At 41.5% G+C, this 21,711-nt stretch overlaps 1 protein-coding gene across 4 annotated transcripts in view; it reads left to right on the top strand.

The window, feature by feature from the left end:
- The window catches only part of GFRA1 (GDNF family receptor alpha 1), a 235,843-nt gene that overhangs the window by 45,498 nt on the left and 168,634 nt on the right, over nt 1–21,711 (top strand). The gene's annotated exons all lie outside the window — the stretch shown is intronic.

Below are 21,711 nucleotides of genomic sequence, written 5' to 3'. Positions count from 1 at the left end.
AAGTTCCCTTAACATCATATTCAATGCCTTCCCCAGCCTGGAATCTAGCCCCCTCTTACCTTTCTAGCGTCCTCTCTGTTTTCTTCTGCCCTAAGGCACTGAGATGCTCCATTCATCCCAAGAGGCTCTGTGTTTCCACATCCCCATGTTTTCCTTCTGCTTCTGCTTTTGGAGTGTATCTTTTCTCTGAAGCATACTCAGTTAATTTCAGTGCATGCTCAGTTGCTCAGTCGTGTCTGATCTTTGTGACCCCCTTGAACACTAGTCCACCAGGCTCCTCTGTCCACGAGATTTTATGGGCAAGAATACTAGAGTGGGTTACCATTTCCTTCTCCAGGGGATCTTCCTAACCCAGGGGCTGAAGCTGTGTCTCGTGCATCTCTTGTACTGTCAGGTGGGTTCTTTACCACTGGACCACCTAGGAAGCCCATTAATGTCAGTGGCTGCTGCTTATTTAGCACCTTTCTAGCTGACAGCTTTGATACAATTCTTATTTTCTGTGTTATAATTGTGTGCCTGTGTGCACATGTGTGTGTGCAGGCCTGATTTCTTTAGTAGAATGTGGGGCTCTGCCCTGTTTATATGCATGGCTTCTGTTTAGTAGTTGCTCAATACATATTTCTAGAATTGAAACCAGCCTTGTTTATGGCACCAAGAACCCGTCCCTGTACTAGTTAGGGAAGCTAGATTTCAACTGAGACTCTCATATATATATATATATATATATTCAACTGAGACTTTCATACACACACACACACACACACACACACACACACACACACACACACACATTGTAGCACTTTTTAAGAAATTTCTGGGGAACAAGTGTTTTCCATCTGGAAGGCAGTCCAACATAGTGAGAAGAACCTGGATGCTGGCATGAAAGAGACCTGATTCTGAATTCAAGCTCCTTTATTTAATCGCACTGTGACCTTGAACATGCTATCAGTCTCAGTTTCCTTACCTGGGGATAATGAACTCATCTTTTAGGGATGCTATTGGGATTAAATTGGAAAACACATATACAGTACTTTGAATAGGGTAGGCACTCAGGCAGTGGTGCTGAGACTCATCCTAATAGATCAGGAATCCCTTTGGTTAGGAACCATACTTTTGATAAGTTTGTATGTTCTCAGTTACCCTATTTGCTATTCAATGATTCGCTCTTTGGGTTGATGACATTAAACACTGAGACCTCCAGAAAGTTGTCAAATAGGTAGATGACTACGTGGATGGATGATGTGGTCAAGTACAAAGCGGCTCAAAGAAGCTCCAACACAATTATTTTTATCAGTGATAACTGCTTAAGATAAACCATCATCTCTTCCTTAAAGAGAAAAGGAAGAGGGAGAAGGGTGCCTACCAGTCCCTCCATCATGAGCTAAGCCCCAACAGTTAGTTCCAGAAACTAACATATTTCCTTCAAACATGTGTGTGTTGGGGGGAAGGGCAGTCCTACAACTAACTTTCTGTATGGAAGCATCATAGGTTTATGGTTTAAGCCAGGAGAGGAGCAACCTCCTCAGCTCCGTTTGTCACTCCAGGTATCAGCAATGAACACGTCAGGCTACACTTAAGGAGGCTGGGGAGGATCAAAATCTTAGGAGCAAGACTCTGGGAATACTACTCTTGCTTTCTCCAATCTCCTTCCACACAAGAAGAGGTCTGTCTGATACTATGATGCTGAGCAGGTCCTAGATGAATAATGATGCGACAGTTCTGTAGGACCGACAAGAACATACAGAATCAACCCAAAGTGTTGGCTCCTTCTCTGCGGCCCAGCGCTTTGATGAGTTTACACTTTCAGTCTCACCTGTGATGGAAGTTGTATGGGTCATTCCATAGAAAGGCTTGAGCTTTCTTTGGGACAGAATTGACGAGTTCGTTAAGCCAGCTGTTCTGACTGTGCAGTCACTGCCTTGGTCACTTGTCCTCATTGCCTGATATCCCACTGTTTGGTTGGGTGTTACGAGAGTGTTGGTTTTCTTTTGCTGCCCCAACAGATTATTCCAAACTCAGTGGTTTAACCAATGCAAAGTTGTTATCTTGCAGTTCTATAGGTCAGAAGTCTATTTTGGGTCTTACTAGGCTAACGTCAACTTGTTAATAAGACTGTGTTCTTTCTGCATACGCTAAGGCAGAATCTATTTCCTTGCCTTTTCCAACTTCTCAAGGACACTTGCATTCCTTGGCTCATAGCTCTCTTCCTCCATAATCAAAATCAGCATCTCAGCATCTCTCTGGCCCCTTTTCTGTCTGAGCATCTCTCTAGAGAAAGGCTCTCTGCTTTTAGAGATTCGTGTGATTATATTATTTCCACCCAGATAATCTGAGATAACCTCTCCATTTTAAGACCCTTCATTTAATCAGATCTGCAAAGTCCTTTTTGCCAATTAAGGTAAAATAGACACAGATTCCTGGGATTAGAACATGGGCATCTTTGAGGGGCCATTATTCTGCCCAGCATACCCAGAGATAAAGGAGAGGGTGTTGGCCCTGGCTATCCTTTGAAGCCATCTGGCTTCCCAGGAGTCTCTAGCTGGAGATAATTGAGATATCTTTGAACAGAGGGCTTCAGACTTAGGATGGTCTACAATGTCCTTTCCATCATAATTTCTTTACTTTCCCAAATCACACCATCCAGGGGTTTTCTAAGGCAGGCAATTGCTTACTGTCTCCCAGGCCTGGGAGAAAATGGAAGTGGTGGGAGGAGAATGGTTAATGAGAGCTTTTATTACCCGAGCCCTGCAACAAACAAGCTGTCTAGAAATAGCCATGTTACAGCGGGTTCTTTTGAAACACAAAATCAGGTACATTTGGTAACGACTGTTATAATTTGAGACAATGTCTCAAGCCACAAACCAGTTCCAGAAATGAGCTTTGTTCTTTACAGCCCACTTTGCCCCAAACATAGGCCCTTTAAAATAACTTGGTAGGCACTTACTGAGGAACAGCCGAGAGGGCAGAGGCCCTGTTGTATGCATCTCTGTATGTCCAGCGCTGAGCACGGTGCACGGCTTGTCTTGGGTGGTAGAACGAGCATGGTACACAGCGTGCCCTCCACTTGGGAGCGTGTGGAAGAAGTGGGTCTTTTATGACAGGACGCTGAATGAAACCCTGTGTTCCCTACTTCTACCCACTGCAGGCCCAGAGGAGATGAAGGATCCTGAGAGATTTTGTTTCTGCTTCCATTATGCCAGAATGGAGATAATTAAGCCAATGAAACTTGCCCTCCATTTCAGTTTACTGGAGCTACTGAACAGAATTAGGTGTAGGAATTGAAGAGCATCTCACTTGAGGAGGCAGGGTTCTGGTGCATATTGTCTTTTCAAAACATGTCACCCTAACCTTCTATTCACACTGCACACACCCCAGAATGGTGTTTGTGGAATGAAAGGATGACAGTATAGTTCAGTGTGGAAGAAGGTTGTTAGCTTTGGACTTTAGCCATCCCAAGTTGGAAGCATGGCTGTGCCACTTATGAGGACTGCGACTCTGGATACCTTGCTTCACCTCCAAACCTTCTCTCTCTGTGTCTTTCTTTTTAAAAAATATTCGTTTATTTATTTGGCTGCCTTGGGTCTTAGTTATGGCATGCGGGAAACTCACTGTGGTTCACAGGCTCAACAGTTGTGGAGTGTGGGCTATCTAGTTGGAGCTCATGGATTTAGTTCCCCAGTGGCATGTGGGATCTTAGTTCCCCGGCCAATGATCGAACTCACACTCTCTGCGTTGCAAGGTGGATTCTTAGCCACTAGACCACCAGGGAGGTCCCCAAACCTTCTCTCTTAACTCCAGAAAGCCAAGGAATAAAAAGGTCAGTTGGCACACTTCTTTGGGCATTTGCTAAGTAAAGAAGATGTGTTGGTAGGAGTCTCAGCTACTTTGTGATCACATTTCATCTCCATAGCCTGCTACATCTGAGGTCCATTTCTGTGTCCTCTCCAAGGGCACAGACATACCTCTGGATTTCATAAAGTTTCAACAAGGTCAGGAGTGTAGAGCTTGCCTCTGTCCCATAGGCCCAGTTCTTATTGCCCTGGACATGTGGATCAAAGAGGAAGTCAAAGAAGGAGAAGTGAAAATCTCTTTAAACAACTCAGGGTTCACAAGTGAGGGCTGAAGGGAACCCTCGCAGATGACATGCAAAGCCTCTTGTAGATAGAATTTCTTTCAGCAGAAATTTTCCTTCTGTGAATAGGCGCCTGTCATTTCAGTGTGATCTTTAATCATTTTCAAAAGGCAACCCTTTTGATCGTGAGTCTTAAAGAGTTCAGATGAAATTTTCTGGGCCTGCCTTATTTGGGAAACATTTGTGCTTTGTGAAGACTCGGGCACGCCAATATTTAAAAGGCCAAGCCGAGCATCTTCATCTCTAGTCCAAGGGACCAATTGGCAGAGGGCAGCAAACAAGAGACCTTTTGTGCCTCCTTAATTGTAGAGCAGTGGGCATTTTATAATCACTGAGTGGACTTCAGAGTTAATTACCATTTAGAAGTCTGTAGAAGATAATCTTCCAAAACACTGGGGGTCAGGAAAGTTTCAGTGCTTTATTTATATTTAAAAACCTAAACCGGCACTGCCCCATAGAAATAGAATATGAGCTACAGATGTAATTTTAAGTGTCCCTAGCATCACATTCAAAAAATAAAAAAAGCACAGATGAAATTAATTTTAACGTTTACCCTCACCCAGTCTGTCCAAAATATCATTTCAGCATGTTATTCAGTATAAACAATTATTAATGAGCTATTTTACCTTTTTTGCTCAGTCCTTGAAATTCGGCGTCTATTTTACGCTTTCAATTCAGACTCACCACGTTTCAGTGCTCGGTAGCCACGTGTGTCTAGGTTACACTGAAGCACTAGGTGGTGATCCCCTGAGAAGTGAGGATGTTGCTTTTCGTTTATGTACAGCTTTCTCGCTGCCCAGTGTGGTACCCGGTACCTAAGCATGATTCTTGAGATGTGTCCATAGGATGAAGTGCTGGAAGCAGTTATGAGACTAACTAGTGGCATTGCCAGTTATTAGAAGGGTAGCCAACAACCCAAGACTCACTTTTTTTCTCCTCACTCTGTTTATTGAGATATAATTCACATACCATATAATTCACTCACGTAAAGTGTACAATATAGTGGGTTTTAGTATATTTGCAGAGTTGTCCATCCGTCAGTCAGTCGGATGTTTAAAATGTTTAAAAACATTTTAAAATGTTTTCATTATCCTGAAAAAACACTGCACCCCTCAACTGTCACTCCCTTCATCCTCTCCTGCCGTCTACGCTAGGTTGCTATTTATTTTCTGTCTCTAGATTTGCTTGTTCTGGACATTTCATACAAATGGAACCATACTTAGCATGTTGTTTTCAAGATTCATCTACCCTGTAGTGCGTATTAGTACTTCATTTCTTTTCATTGCCAAATAATATCCCATTGTATGGATATACCACATTTTATTTAAATATTTGCCAGTTGATGGTCATTTAAAGTGTTTTCAGGGTTTGGCTATGATGAATAATACTGTTGTGAACATTCATGTACTGGTGGATGTATGTGGTCCTTTTTGGGGGTAAACAGCCAGGAGTGGACTAGCTAGATCATGTGATAAACTCTATATTAACCATCTGAGGACCTGCCAGATTTTCCAGTGGGTACACCATTTTACATTTCCACCAGCAGTGTTCCAATCTCCCCAGATCTTCACCAACAGTTATGTTTTTGATTATAGCCATTCTCGTCACCCTAGTGGTGTGATATGGTATCTCACTGTGGTTTTGATTTGCGTCTCCCTCGTGCCTAGTGATGTGGAACACCTTTCCGTGTGCTAATTGGCCATTTATATATCTTCTTTGGAGAACTGTCTTTTTGGATTCTTTGCCCATTTTTTAACAGTTATTTGTCTTTTATTTTTGAGTTGTAATACATCTTTATATATAGTTTAGGTACAAGTGTCTTATCAGATATGTGATTTGCAGTTATTTTCTATAATTCTGTGGGTTGTCTTTTTCACTTTCTTGACATTGCCCTTTGAGACACTGACGTTTTTAATTTTGAAGTTGTTTAGTTTATCTATTTTGTTGTTGTTGTTATTGTTTGTGCTTTTGATGCCATACTTAAACTATGGCCTAATCCAAAGTCAAAAGATTTATACCTGTGTTTCCTTTTAAGAGTTTTATAGTTTTACCTTTTTGAACCATTTCGAGTTGATTTTTGTATATGATATGAAATAAGGTTATTTATTAATTAAATAATTTAATTATTTTGCATATAGAGAGCAAATTGTTCCAGCACTATTAGTTGAAAATATTATTTTCCTCCATTGAATTGTCTTATCTGTTCAGTTGATCATAAATATGAGGGTTCTTTTTATGGATTCTAAATTCTATTTCATAGATCTGTGTGTCTCAAATATATAACCATGCCACAGATCACTGTAGCTTTGTAGTTAAGTTTTGAAGTCAGGAAATATAGTCTTCCAATTTTGTTCTTCTCTTTCAAGATATTTTGGTTGTTCAAGATCCCTTACAATTCCATTTGAATTTTAGGATCGACTCATCAATTTCTTCAAAGAAATAATGGAATTTTGATGGGATTGTGTTGGATTGGTAGATCAGTCTGGGGAGTATTGCCATTTTTTTCCACTTTAGATTAATTTTCCTTTTCTAGAATTTCATATTAATGAAACTGTATAGTATATGCTCTTTTTGTGTAAGGCCTTTTCCACTCGGCCTAGTATTAATGAGATTCATTCATGTTGTGTATTATTACTATTTATTTTCTTTTATATTGTTGAGTAGTGTTCTATTTGATGAGTATGTTGTACTTATGGTTATTTATCTGTTCTTCTGTTGATGGACACCTGGACTGTTTCTAACTATTATGAAGATTTACATACAAGTTGTTTTTGAGGAATTTGTTTTCATTTGTCTTAAGTAAGTACCTAGCAGCAGAACTGCAGGATCATGGTGTAGGTGTATTTCTAGTTTTATAAGAAATTGCTAGACCTATTCCTAAAATAGTGCAGTTTTACATCCCCCCTTAACAATGAATGAGAGTTTCAGCTGTTATTTATCCTCACTGACATATGGCTTTGTGAATCTCTTTAACTTTAGCCATCCTGGTAAGTGTATAGAGATATGTTATTGTGGTTTTAATTTGCATTTTCTTTATGACTAATGATGTTGGACAATTTTTGTGTGCTTATTGGTCATTGGACTGCAAGGAGATCCAACCAGTCCATCCTAAAGGAGATAAGTCCTGGGTTTTCATTGGAAGGACTGATGTTGAAGCTGAAACTTCAATATTTTGGCCACCTGATGCGAAGAGCTGACTCATTTGAAAAGACCCTGATGCTGGGAAGGATCGAGGGCAGGAGGAGAAGGGGACGACAGGGGATGAGACGGTTGGATGGCATCACCGACTCGATGGACATGGGTTTGGGTAGACTCCAGGAGTTGGTGATGGACAGGGAGGCCTGGCGTGCTGTGGTTCATGGGGTCTCAAAGAGTCAGACACGACTGAGCGACTGAACTGAATTGAACTGATTGGTTATTTGTATATCTTCCTTTGCAAACTGTTCAAATATTTTGTCCATTTGAGTAACAGGTTGTTTGTCTTTCTGTTAGTGAGTTGTAGATGAATTTACCTACTCCTAAGTCACTGGAGTATTTTGCTGTTTTTTTTCTAGAAATGTTGCAGTTTTAGCATTTATCTGCAGGTTTATGACTTATCATGAATTTTTTTTGTGTATGGAGTGAAGTAAGGGTCTAAATTTGTTATTCTCTATATGGATGTTCAGGTACCAGTTGTTGAAGAGACTTACCTTTCCTCACTGGATTGCATTAGCTCCTTTGTCAGAAATCACGTGATTGTAAAGCTTCAGGTCTGTTTCTGGACTTAACTATTTTGCTCCATTGATCTATTTGTCTATCCAAATAGATAGATAGCAACACAGCAACACTCTGTCTTGATTATTATAGCTTTATTATATGTTTTGAGGTCAAGTAGTGTTAGTCCTCTGACTTTACTTTTTTTTCAGGATTATTTTGATTACTCTAGATTCTTATATTTCCTATATATTTTACAACTGGCTTATCATTTCCCACCAGAAATCTGGTGGAATTGCTATTAGGATTGTGTTCAATATGTAGCTCAACTTGGGGAGAATTAGTATCTTAATAATATTGAGTCTTCCAGCTGGTAAATACTGAAATGTTTTCTGACTCACTTATCGTGCTGTTCCCTTTTCTCTCGCTTAAGTGTTTGGAGTCCCAAGAGGTGTGGTGGTGAGGAAGGGCCCTACAATCAGCTTACCTATGGGATCTTTGACAAATTAACCTGATTGGTTAAATGGGAATAAGAATGATAGTTACGTCTTCGAGTTTTGGGGAGCAGTATGTGGAATATTTAAGACAAGTCCTTAGAATTGAGGGCTTCATAAGTGTTGGATTTGTTTAGGACTGCCCTTCAGGATCTGGCTTAGATTGTACCTGGTCCATGAAGACTGCTCGGAGTCCCAACCTTGAAGTATCTCTTTTCCTCATGGTGCTGTTTTCCTCCCTGTGTAGAATTTAGCACCTTTTCCTTGAGTGCATCTTGCTTGCCTTATCATTATAAGCTCTTTGACTATAAGGTCTGGATTTTCGCTTCTTTGGGGTCTATTAAGTGCTCATTCTAGTGGGTTAGCTCTGGTGGACACTAAAAAACTATCAAGAATTTTAAGTTTTTTTTTTTTCCTGAATGTGATCACATCTACTATCTTATATTTTCCTCAAAGAAATAGTTAAAGCAGACTTTATTCTGAATTACAGATGAGGAAACTGAGGTGGAGCCCAAGACAGGCTACGCTACTAACCACAACCAGTTAGGGCCAGAGCTAGAACTAGAATCTAGCCCTCTGGACTTGAAGAGTAATAATGTGAAGTTTTATTCTAGAATTTTTATGTATTGTGTGAAATATTATACCTGTGTATATATCATATGTATTACATTGTATATGCATATATTTTTATTATGTTATCATGGTTGTGCTCAGTACTCAGTTGTGTCCAACTCTTCGCGACCCCATGGTAGCCTGCTAGGCTCCTCTGTCCATGAGATCTCTCAGGCAAGAATCCTGGAGTGGGTTGTCATTTCCTATTTTAGGACATCTTCCAGACCCAGGGATCGAACCCAGATCTCTTACGTCTCCTGCGTTTACGGGTAGTTTCTTTACCACTGAGCCACCTAGAAAGCCCTATTATGTTATATATGCATATTATATGCAATATGTATATTACATATGCAATATATGTTACAGTACTTATATATATTTAGATATATAAATTTCTTAAGCTCTGTGAGATGCTGGAATCCCTTTATTCAGGGCCAGCCAACCTCACAAATCCTTCATGAAAATGACATTTACATTCGTGACTTTGTGACTAGGTGAATAATATCATACAGGTTTAAATGAACTTCCCCTTATCCTTTTGAAACTAGGTGAAATATATCATATGGGTTTAAATGAGCACCTTTTGCAAAGGTGCTCAGTGGGATACCATCCATGGTAAGCACACTTACTGCCTGCTGACTCTTCTTCACAAGGATGGACATTTACAGCTACAGAGGTTGTTTGTAAGGTGTCCTCAGCTCTTCTCTCTGCCCCTCTGATCTGCCTGGCTTCACGGTAGAAGAGCCCAGCACAGTGTGAGGTCCTGCTGCCCAGCTATGACTGACGTGGATGATGGAGGGACAAGAGTTGCCTCCCGAGCCTGTGAGTGGGTGACTTTAAAAACATGTACTGCCTTCCACAAGAAAGACTTGTGCTCTGACCGATTCATGATACATCTAGAGTTCACCTTTGATTACTTGCTCCCGACCCATGAAAAATACTAGCACATATGTGATGTAGAGTGTGGGGTAATACTTCTGGGGTTTAACGTTTGTTCATGTGATAAGCATTGAACCTGCTTCCAGAGCACACCTGTGACTGGGAGGGATCGCGTGCTCCCCTGCTAGAGATGTTTTCTATATCTGTCCTTGCCCCTCAGCAGCATTTCTCCATGCTGGAGGGTGGTGGACCTGGGGAGTAGGCTCCGTGATATTTTACTGGAGTCTGATTGTTTGATTGTAGAATCCATGCAAGTACATTTTATTCATCCCAATATAGGCATAGTGGCTGGGGTGTCAAAGAACTTCGTTGATCTTAATGATACCCTGAAACTCAATTTCTCCCAAGTCTCTGTCCAGATTACCTGCTTCCAGTAAGTGCCTTCTGTGTGTCAGGCCCTGGGTTGAGTCTTTAGGAGCTTAACATCCTTTAATCCTGACAACAGCCTCCGTCATTCCCACCGTATCAGGTGGAGAAGCTGAGATGGAGAGAGGGCTTCTAACTTTGCCAGCGGCAGAGCTGGGATCAAAACGCAAACACTCTTGACTCCGGAGCCCGCATGCGTATTACCTGCACTGAACCAGTTGCTTCCATTCTTTCCCTCCCACTGCCTCTCTCCACCTGTCACACCCTCCTTTCCATGAATCCTAGTAAGATGACAGCTGGATCAGGAGCAGCTGCACACATCGTGGTAACTCAGCCGTGTGTCCTTGTGTTTTCTTCTTTTCCCGATCCTCTTCTTGGAATTCTCCTCTTTTCATTCAGCTCTGCATCCTTTCCCCTTGCCTTAGCTGTTGTCATAAACCTACTGAGATAGTTGCTTTTTTTTTTTTAAGAGAATTTGTAAAAATTTTAAAAAGGTAAAGGTGCATCTAGGTGGTTTCTGCAATTGGACCCCAAATTCACAGATAATAAAGGTTAGAACTCTAGACATACAGGGATTATGGTGTTAAAAAATATTATGGGCATGGCTCAAATTAACTCCTGGGGGTGGAAGGCTTGGAAAGAATGTGTGCTAAGTTGCTTTAATGGTGTCTCTGTGCGACCCTATGGACTGTAGCCTGCCAGGTTCCTCTGTCCATGGAATTCTCCAGGCAAGGATACTAGAGTGGGTTGCCATGCTCTCCTCCAGGGCATCTTCCCAACCCAGTGATCAAACCCATATCTCTTACTTCTTATGGATTGGCAAGCAGGTTCTTTACCACTAGGGCCACTTGAGAAGCCCCAAGAATGTGGTATGTTTGCTCAATCTGGGCTGTTATTGAGACAGTGTAACATAGTGGTGTAGAGTTAGTCTCTGAGACCAGACTGCTTGGGTTGAATCCCAGATCACTTTCTTCCCTGTGACTTTTGACAACTTTAATTATTACCTTCTCTGAGTCTCTGCTTCCTTATCTGCTTATAGTTCTAACTACCTCTTATGGTGATTGACAGGATTAAAGGAAAGTCTGTCATACACTTAAAATAGTACCTGATACATGAGAAGCTTTGAAAACATGTTAGTTATTGTTACTGTTCAGTCACCAAGTTGTGTCTGTCTCTTTGCGACCCCATAATCTGCAGCATGCCAAAAAGGGCCAGCTATGCTCTGATATTCTTCCCTGGATTTGGACACATCAGTGGACAAAACATCCCTGGAATCATAGTGCTTTCAGCTTAGTGAGAGGGAGAGAGAGAGACTTACAAGTGTGAGAGAATTGCAAGTGTGCATCTGTGCACTAAGAAGACACATAGGTGGGATTTGAGTGTGTCACAGAGGGTCCTCCTGGAAGATCCTGATTGTGTTCACTATAAAACTTTAGAGCAGGAAAGAATTGTGGAGACTCTCTAGTCAAACCTTCTTTGGAACCTGGAAAGCTTAGATGACTCTCCCCATTTATTCAGAGATTTATGGAAGAGCCAGGACAGAACCTGTATCTCCTGAAACTGATGTCAGACTAGTGAACATCATGTGGCCAAACCTCCTCCTTGAAGACTTGAGCCAATTTGCTGAAACATTTACTCCAAAATCATTCTCATCAACAATGCTTGATGCTGGGGCAGCTTCTCTGAACTCAGACTTTAATTGTTTCTGGCTCCCGGGAGCTCTTGTGACAGTAATTTGTGCCAAGTCATCAGAATAATGATGATGCCATTTTCTTACATTTACTTAAAAGTTGTCCATCCTGGTAATGATCACCTGGCAAAGAAAAATTGTCTAGATTATTCTGCTAGACATTTGTAAATATCTAGTTTGGATTTAGGAGACTGGGTAACCAATCAAATTAAAACCCAGATCTCACAGACCTGCCTGAGGAATTCATATATGATAAAACTAATCAGTTGGCTTTGAAGTGGAGATGAAAGCATCTTTAAGGAAGTATATGTTGGATGGGGGTGGAAGTGGATAAAAACTGATTCAAGGAAGCATAACCCTTAAAAGTTTCAGATGGTTTATAATTTATCTGTAATGGGAAAAATACTTTACCATCTAGATAAGATCTTGGAATACATTTGAAATCACCAGCCGTATTATGGATATGTTTGTGGATGTATGTGAATTGTAGGGAATGAAATTTTTTCTGTGAATGTAATTTAGCGTGAATGAGATGACAAATAAGCTATAGGCCGTAAAGCCCATTTGATATAATGTGTGTAATTTTAAACTTAAAAGCATCATGTTTAAGAACCATAAGGGACGTTAGAGGTCATCTAATACAAGTCACTTTGCAGATGGAGAAACAGAACCCCAGAGAAGGCAAGTGGCTTGGCCCATAGTGTGAACTGGAATCCAGATATTTAGATTATTGAGTTTGGAGATGTTTTTAGAACATAAGGAGTGATACCCACATGCTCACTTTTAGTTGTTCTTTTGTTTTTTTAACCCATAGTGGTTTTATGGCATTGTTAATCATAGCTATAATTGATTTCTTTGGCAAGATGGACCAATTCTTCAGCCCTTTATACATGTTGGTGCTTAATAAAAATATTTTCTGTGACTCCTAGTTAATGCTGAAATAAATTTAGAAAAGTTAGAACAATATCGTTTGTCAGTGTCTTCCTTGGTTTGAGCTATTAATGTGGTTTCTTATGATTTCCCAGCTAGCTGATTTAAAAGAACTCAGAGAAAGTCATATATGCTGTGCTTTTCAAAGCAAAGCCCTGGTTGCTAGAGGGATGGAGTTTAATATAGTTTCATATCACAGAGGTTTTAATAATGCAGTCTAAAGTATTTGTACATGAATTCATTAGGCCCAGATTAGTCTTATTATAATTACTCAAAAAGTAATTCAATTTAAGAGAAAACATTTTAAATGGATATAAAATACCCTGTTAGCTGGGAAGCCATACTGTTCTACTTTATCAGCTCCATAAAGTACTAGCAGATTTGAACATAACTTTCACAGTATACAGAATGCAATCATAAAAAGTATTATTCCTAAATCTATTTTTTTATGTTCTTTCAGTAGTTAAGAGCTTTATCCTTCTGTGCTAGGAATGAGATATACTTGGGATAGAGTGTCATAAAAATGTTAGGGACTTAACTAGCTCACAGCCTGTGCACTCCCTCCCCAGCTCAGTGTCAGCTGATGGGTCACAAGTCCAGAGCCTCAGATTGAAGCTGGTCGCCTATTCCAGAGGAGATGGACCAGGAAGAGACTTTGGGGCTTTTGCAAGTCTTTTCTTACTCAGCAACAGTGACAGGCGGAGGAGGGGGGGTGTCTTCATTTCTAACACGGTAAAAGATGAGGGGAGCCAGGAGCGAGGAAAACAGTAGAACTTTCCCTGGCCCGCATCCAAAATGGGACAGAGAAGAAAAAGGAGAGAGTGATGATATAGATCATACAAGTTAAAGAACAAGTTAGTATTTGACACAGAGAGCAGGAGATGGGCAGTGAGGCCTTGCAGTTGGTCGTTAACAACCAAGACTTGCCGGGCTCCGGGCAGTAGGAAGCTGCCTGGGTACCCCTGGGGAAGCAGGAGGGGCAGGGGGATGAGGTCTGTAGCCACGTGGCTGCCTGAGCTGTCTGTGCTGTCTGGCTTTGGAGACACAGAAAACTAATCACAGCCCCCGTGTGGTGCCATCGAGGCCAAGCAGGGGCTCTGGCTGGACTCCAAGAGAGCACAGACCTGCACTCGGACAGGAAGGGGTTCCACTTAAGTGGTTTGTTGTGTTCAAACTTTTACTAATTTATTTGATGAGCAGCAGAACCCTTTCCAGGCAAATTCTTCATCGAACCCCACTGTCCTGAGCAGAGTGGTTCTCAGTTCAGCTGCCACGTGCAGTCTTACCTTTTTTAAACCCTGGACCTCCACTCATCACACCCTAGGGCAGGGATGGGTGAGCCCCTTCCCTGGTGGCCTTGAGACAATGGCACAGGGACTGCCAGAGGGGTGAGTGATGCCAGAAATGAAGGCCAGGCTCTGGATTTCTGGAACATCTGGTGCTCATTACAGCCCGGTAAAAACTGGGGTTTGGAGATAGGATGGCAATAGATCTCTGATCTTAAAGATTAAAAATAATTCATTCATAAAATAATATTTAATAATTCCTTAGAGTTTCTTAATGGTATGTAGCTACCGATGACGAGAAGGAATTAAAACGATCATTTAATTTTAATGGATTTTCCTCATGATATTTTACAGTCCTGTATAAGTCACAACTGGTGATTATTTTCAAATAAGAGCCCCTGGAGACGGGAACGGCTACCCATTTCAGTATTTGTGCCTGGAGAATCCCATGGACAGAGGAGCCTGGTGGGTTACAGTCCATGGGTCGCAAGGAGTCAGACATGACTGAGTACCTAAGCATATTCCCCACATACAAGTCACAAATGATGATTATTTTCAAGTAGTAGGCAATCAATAAATGTCTGTTGGCTAGTAATGCTACAAGTTATAGAAGTCTATCTAATATTAGTCCCTGTGCACTTTATATGCTTTACCTCGTTTAATCTCCAAAGCAATTTATGAGACAGCACAAAAATTAGCTATTTTATTATCTGCATGTTGCTTATGAGAAAAACGAGGCTTCGGAAGGTTAAGTAATTTGCTTGTGATCACACAGCGAGACACGGAACTAGTTCTGACTTCAGGACCTGAGCTCTTTGCTACCGTGCTACCCTATTCTGTTGCTTATTGTTATACCAACGTTAAATTCAGTTATTGAATGTCTACCATAAACCAGCTCCATGTCCTAAAAGTGCTTTACATATATGATCTGGGTTATCTTATGAATTTCGAAAGAAATTTTATCGTCATTTTTTACATATAGAAACTGAGACTCAAAGAGGTTGAATAGTTGCCCAAGATGGCTAGGATGATAGACTAGCAAGTATTTGAGCCTGGTATTATGTGACTTTGAAGTCTATGAGCTTCATGCTGATTAAATGATCTAACTTGACCCTCATGATACTCCTTTGGTAGGACAAAAGCTTATCCCTATCAGCTGATTTTACAAGTCAGAACATAGGCTACAAGAAGCTTCACCTTCAGTTTCCGCCTGGTTGAGGGGCTGGGACCCAATCTTAGGTCATGGGTTCAAGTGGCCAGAATCATGTGGAGACTCAGCACTGGACTGTATTTGGGAGAGAAGGTGTTAACCGTGCTCTCCCTGAGAAGGTCACCTGACACTTTTGGACCTAGACTTCTTCAGTTTGAAGCTGAACTGTTCTGGAGTGCTGGGGAGGCTTTGGTGAGCCCCACTTGTCAACCTTGAAAATAAATAATTTCCGTTCATTTACAGAGATTTGCAGAAGTATACAGACTGAATTCTAGAAACTCTTCAATATCTGTGCCTAGAGCTTGCTGGTTTTTGAAACTTTGTGAGGGGGCAGCTCCACTGACCTTGAAATTGACTTTGGTTAATGGTGAACTTAACCCCATCCAAGGAAGTGATGTTCATTCCAACTGCTCCCTACATCCCTCCTCTTGCCCCTGGTTAGTTAGGTCCCAGTAGCATTTATGGGGCTTTACTGTAATGGCATTTGAAAGAGAATGGTACTTGAAAGAGAATTTTCTTTCTGTAGTTCAAACCACAGGAGGACTCACAAGACGGCTTTCTCCCCAGGTGAGACTTCCTAAATGGGAGTTAAGTACAGGCATTTTCAAGAAACTAAACTCCCCTCGTACATAATTTAACCTAGAAAAGAAAGCAAAATTGAGAGAGTACTATGATCACATTGTTCGAGGGCTAGTAACTACTTCCCCTAGTCTTAGGGAAATCAGGCACACCGTCACTATTTGGCATATCTTTAATGCTGTGGGATGTGGGCTAGATGTGATATTGTAATAATAGTGAGGGTTTCTCTAACCATAGTTATGGGCTGAGCTATGGATTGAAATAGTAAATTATTCCTAGCAGACTGAATGGGCAATAAGACTGCCATCTAGTTCCCCTCATAAAACAAAGCAATAGATAAATAAAGGAGATCCAACTCACTTAACCTGCGTGGCTCTGTGCACCGCTAATTATTAACCCAGGCACAAGAGAAGGGTTCACCCAGAGTGTGGTTAAATCATTTTTAATAGAGGTAAACACGAGCCATGTGGATGAGTAGCACTCAAGCAAGTTTTTAATCAGCAACGTTTAGGAATCACCCAGCCTAATTGCCATAACTTATTAATAATAATAAATAATCTGGTCTTTTTATGGCTCCTGTCTCTGGAGGACTCAGTGCATTAAAGATCTCTGGGGTGTGAATCTCTCAGTAGCTATGGGGGAGGTGGGCAAATATCCTTGATGCTCATTCCTAACAGAAGAAAGTGGACATTGAGGCCAAGAAAGGCAAATCTGAGTTCGTTCTTTTTTACTTGCTTCTTCCTACATCTGAATCGCCAATTTATAGATGCCCTTTCATCTATCTATAGGACCAGAATGGCTCTGGTGGGGGTGGGGTCGGAGAACAGGCTTTTCTTTGTTGACGTGAATGATTAGGGTTGAGGTTTTTTCCCTTGGGAAGTGAGTATGAGCAGAGCTTTGTCTGAAGGAGTTCATTTCCTCTGCACAAGTGTCCCTGGTGTCCTTTGGGTTCAACCTGACTGTGGCTAGGCTGGGCACTGGAAACTCCTAACTCCTTAATTGCATGATTTCCAGTTCCTGGCGGAGCAGAGAAGATGGCACCAAGTCTTATTCTCAGTCATTCTCTGCTGCAGCAGGTGGGGGATGAGGAAATGTTTGTGTAAATGATCAGACTTAACCTCCCCACTGCCATGGCGTGAGCGTTAAAATCTCTCCAGGTCAGCTTGGTTCAAAGGCTGTACGTGATTGACTCCCAGATAATTCTTAGTGGTTGGTTAGACTGGACAGAAATGATTGCCCTCAAAGTTTGAGGCCATTTAATTCCTATAAGTGACTAGTTCTTGCGGGTTGGGGGTGGTGGACACATGTGCCAGAATAGAAGATGACAAAAGGTATTTCTGTGGCTGATGCCCTCTGAGGTCTGCAGTTTTGGCAGATGTAAAGTGGCACAGAATCTACTTTCTTCTCACTTATTTTCCATTCTTCTGTCCATGAATCACGTGAACATGAGCCTGGATGGCTGCTTCTGTTTGGAAAAGTGAAATTTTAAAGAGGGTACCCAAGCAGTTATTATTCAGAGCAAAGAGCTAGGTAATGCTAAGAATGGAATGATTTCTGTCATAAGAGTACAAAAGACATAAATTTAGAGTGTAAATTATAAGATAACTCATGTGCAAAATTGTTGTAATATTTATACTAGTGTTCATTAAAATTTACATTTGAATAAAAAGGTGCAAAATGTAAATGAAGCTGAAAAGTGGATTTGAAAAGAATCTGGGATAGCTTATATGAAAATCAGGAGAGTTTTCTAGGATAGATGATAGGAATAGTACTCTATGTAGGTTTGGCTGTTAAACCATGAAATATACAGTAGGATTGGAACGAATAAGGTCTCTGATCCCTGAATCTCTGCCTGAATTTCCTCCCTCCCTGCCCACTGATACTTTCCAGTAACTCAGATCAGTACTGAAAGCCACGGAGAGGAGGTTGAAGTTTCTGGACGGATGTCGAGGCTAGATCCGTATTTGAAAGGCTAATCTCATTTCACTGATGTTTTCAATGTTGGAAATTTTTGTCTGTATTCATTAAAGGAGAATGATAAATCTCTAATTTGTACTTTGCTACTAATAGGGATGATTTTGTGCTTCATTAAGGTTAAATGAATCTCATGTCGTCCTGGCTCAGCCTTTCACGGACACCATGTGTGATCTTGGGAGAGATCTCTTCCTTCTCTGGGACTCAGTTTCTTCATCTATAAAACAAGGAGGTTGTAGCAGACGAGTGTTGAGAGATACCAGCCCCCTGCCCTTCCCTCCTGTGTGGGAACACACCATGCCAGGCACTTAGGATCCGCAAAGGCCATCAAGACGCATAGCTCTTGTTCTCAGGAGCACATGGTCTTCATAAATAACTAATTATAGTATGAACTCTAATTGCAACATGCACAAGTTACTCTGGGAGCACAGAGGCGGAAAGAGCGACTTCCTTCTCTGCAGGGATGGGCTCTGAGAAACTTCGCAGTGGCTGTGACATTTGAAGGGGGAGGAGGAGGGCTTCTCCAGGTGTGCAGGCTGGTCAGAGGGTGGGTGGCTCAGACTGTGCGTTGCAGGCAGCAGATGCACGTGACTGTGCTAATTCAGGGAGCTGCACGTGATCCTTCTCATCATCTCTGGACCGTCAGGGCATGGGGGCCGAGTAGCTTTGTATACACTGCTATGTCGGAACTTGGGCCAGTGATGAATTACTGAGGTTAGAGAGTAATGTATGGCATGTATAAATTAAAGCAAGGTTTAAGTTTTCCTGTAATGGCACCAGTGTGGCCCATTTACATTCCAGTTGGCTTTCCTGAGTGTGAGAGGAGGGGTGGTGATTTAGCCAACTCCCTGGGAGTTTTAAGCCTATGTTGGTCTCATCTGTCCAATAGCCACTGGCCTAGGTATGCCCTGGGGAGCATGCGTGTTGCACATGAGTGACACCCTTATGAGGGCACATGTGCCCCAATGGGGGCTTTCCTGGTGGCTCAGATGGTAAAGAATCTGCCTGCAATGCAAGAGACCCAGGTTTGATCCTTGGGTCAGGAAGATCCCCTGGAGAAGGGACTGGCAATCCACTCCAGTATTCTTGCCTGAAGATTTCCATGGGCAGAGGAACCTGGAATGAAAACTGTTCTCACTGGTCTTCTCTCCTTGCAGTCTGTTTAACTCATTAAGTACATGGTTATCCACACCATCTGTGACCCCTTGGCTCTTTGTGACCTTGTGAGAGTGGATGTTTTAGCTGAAGACTGACAGCAAACATAGATGTTGATGATATAATTCTCATTTAGTTTTTTTTTAGGGCTTTCTATGTTAAATTATTCTATATTAGCATTCTTTTTTTTAAACTTTATTTTGCTTTACAATACTGTATTGGTTTTGCCATACATTGCAGGTAAATTTTAAATTCAGATTGTAAATGTAGGGCATGTTCATTGTTAAATTTAAAATAATACAGAAATTCTCACATAATATTTAAAATGATCCCAGATGCAATTACCTGAAGGTTAACATTTCTGTGACCATCATCACAGGTCTCTAGACATATACACCCATACATGCACATACACGGGCTCAGGATACATGTTCCATGTTACTTTCCAATTTCTTTGCTCAAAAATAATAAAAATCTTCCACCATTTTAAATGGCTGAGCCATAATCCATTGAATAGATGTATTGTTTTTGATTTGGTTCTCTGCTGCTGCTGCTACTGCTGCTAAGTCACTTCAGTCGTGTCTGACTCTGTGCGACCCCAGAGATGGCAGCCCACCAGGCTCCCCCATCCTTGGGATTCTCCAGGCGAGAACACTGGAGTGGGTTGCCATTTCCTTCTCCAACGCATGAAAGTGAAAAGTGAAAGTAATGTCGCTCAGTCGTGTCCAACTCCTAGCGACCCCATGGACTGCAGCCCACCAGGCTCCTCCATCCATGGGATTTTCCAGGCAAGAGTACTGGAGTGGGGTACCATTGCCTTCTCCTTGACAGGCAAATAGACAATCTCTGTTGCTTGTCTTTTATACACAATGCTGTAATGAACATCTTTGTAGACTTTAGATATTTGAAGACCTTTAGATATTTTATTAGATGACACTCCTAGCAGTGGTGTTGTTAGGTTAAGGATGTATACTCTAACTTTTCCATACATACTGTCAAACTATCTTGTAGAAGTTTTGTATCTGTTTACAACCCCGTGTTGGCTCAGATGGTAAAGAATACCTGCAGTGCTGGAGACCCTGGTTTGATCCCTGGGTTGGGAAGATGCCCTGGAGGAGGGCATGATAACCCACTTCAGTGTTCTTGCCTGGAGAATCTCCACGGAGAGAGGAGCCTGGCAGGCTACAGTCCCTAGGGTCGCAAAGAGTCAGACGTGGCTGAGCATGGCACAACCCCATGATCAAGGCAGGAACTGGCTTACGTCTGCATAGTGGTGTCTGTATTCTTGCCAATGCTATCCTCCATCTTTGAATTACTGGATGAGAAAGTAGGACCAGACAGGAATATCTTGGGGGTGATTGAGAGTCTGTAGAAGCCTGATGTCAAAAAGTACCTTGCAGGGACTTCCCTGGTAGTCCAGTGTTAACCTTCCAAGGGGTAAAGTTTCGATCCCTGGTCAGGAAACTAAGATCCCACATGCCTCATGACCAAAAACCCAAAGCATAAACAGAAGCAATATTTTAACAGATTCAGTAAGACTTTAAAAATTGTCCACATTAAAAAAAAAAAAAATCTTTAAAAATGTACCTGACCTGTGCATTCATGTTCACCAAAAGATATGGACAAAACATCACAGTTTGTAATCGCCCAACAGTTGTCTTCAGAAACAATCCAAATATCCATCCACATTAGGATGGAGAAATAAATTATGATAAAATCATAAAATCACCCAGTAGAATACTACCTGGCAGTGAGAATGGATGGCCTTCTACATGCCACAGCATGGATGACTCCCATAATCACTGTAGAGTAAAGAAGGCAGACAGAACAAATTTGTATTGGATTAATTCATTTGTATAAAGCCTGTTGGCTCAACAGGTAAAGAACCTGCCTGCAATGCAGGAGATGTGGGTTCAACCCCTGGTTCGGGAAGATCCCCTGGAGGAGGAGGCCATGGCAACCCACTCCAATATTCTTGCCTGGAGAATCTCATGGAGAGAGGAGGCTGGTGGGCTGTGGTCACAGAGAGCTGACCATAACTGAAGCAAATGAGCACAGAGCCCAGAAGTATGCCTAGTGGTTACCGTTGGCAGGCGTTAGCCAGTGCTTGTTAATTTATGCTTTTTGCTAATGTGTGTGTTTTCAGATGCCAGACCTAGTGCTTGGCATACGAATTAGTATTTTTTTTTTCAACTTGTCACAGATTTTGACTTCAGATTTAACATGAAGACCTGGTGTTATTAGTTGTGAATTATATGTGGAGAATTCATACAGATTTTGTGCTTATTACGATTTAAATATGGAACTCTAGTAGATTCACAGGTCTTTCCTCTGTTTATCCTATTGTGTGCCATTGTCACTTCTGTTGTTTATAAACCAGCCCGGCAGCTTAGTAGTAGACAAGAAGATGGTTTGTGGAATCAGACAGATTTGGGTTCAATCCTGAGCTCATTGCTTATTCTTCTGTGGTCTTGGATCAGTTTCTCAACCACCCAGAAGCTCAGTATCCCTATTTATAAAGTAAGGATAATATTGCAACTTGCCTCATAGGGTTGTAGTGAAAATAGTAATATTAAAATGAATAGTAACTGGCAACTTGTGTATGTTTACCATGTCCTGGACACCAGTCTAAGACTTTAAAACATAGGACA

This window comes from Ovis aries, chromosome 22 (genome assembly GCF_016772045.2).
Source record: "Ovis aries strain OAR_USU_Benz2616 breed Rambouillet chromosome 22, ARS-UI_Ramb_v3.0, whole genome shotgun sequence".
NCBI lineage: Eukaryota > Metazoa > Chordata > Mammalia > Artiodactyla > Bovidae > Ovis > Ovis aries.
Note: the sequence above shows the minus strand (reverse complement) of the source record. Positions and strands in the feature narration are given on the sequence as shown.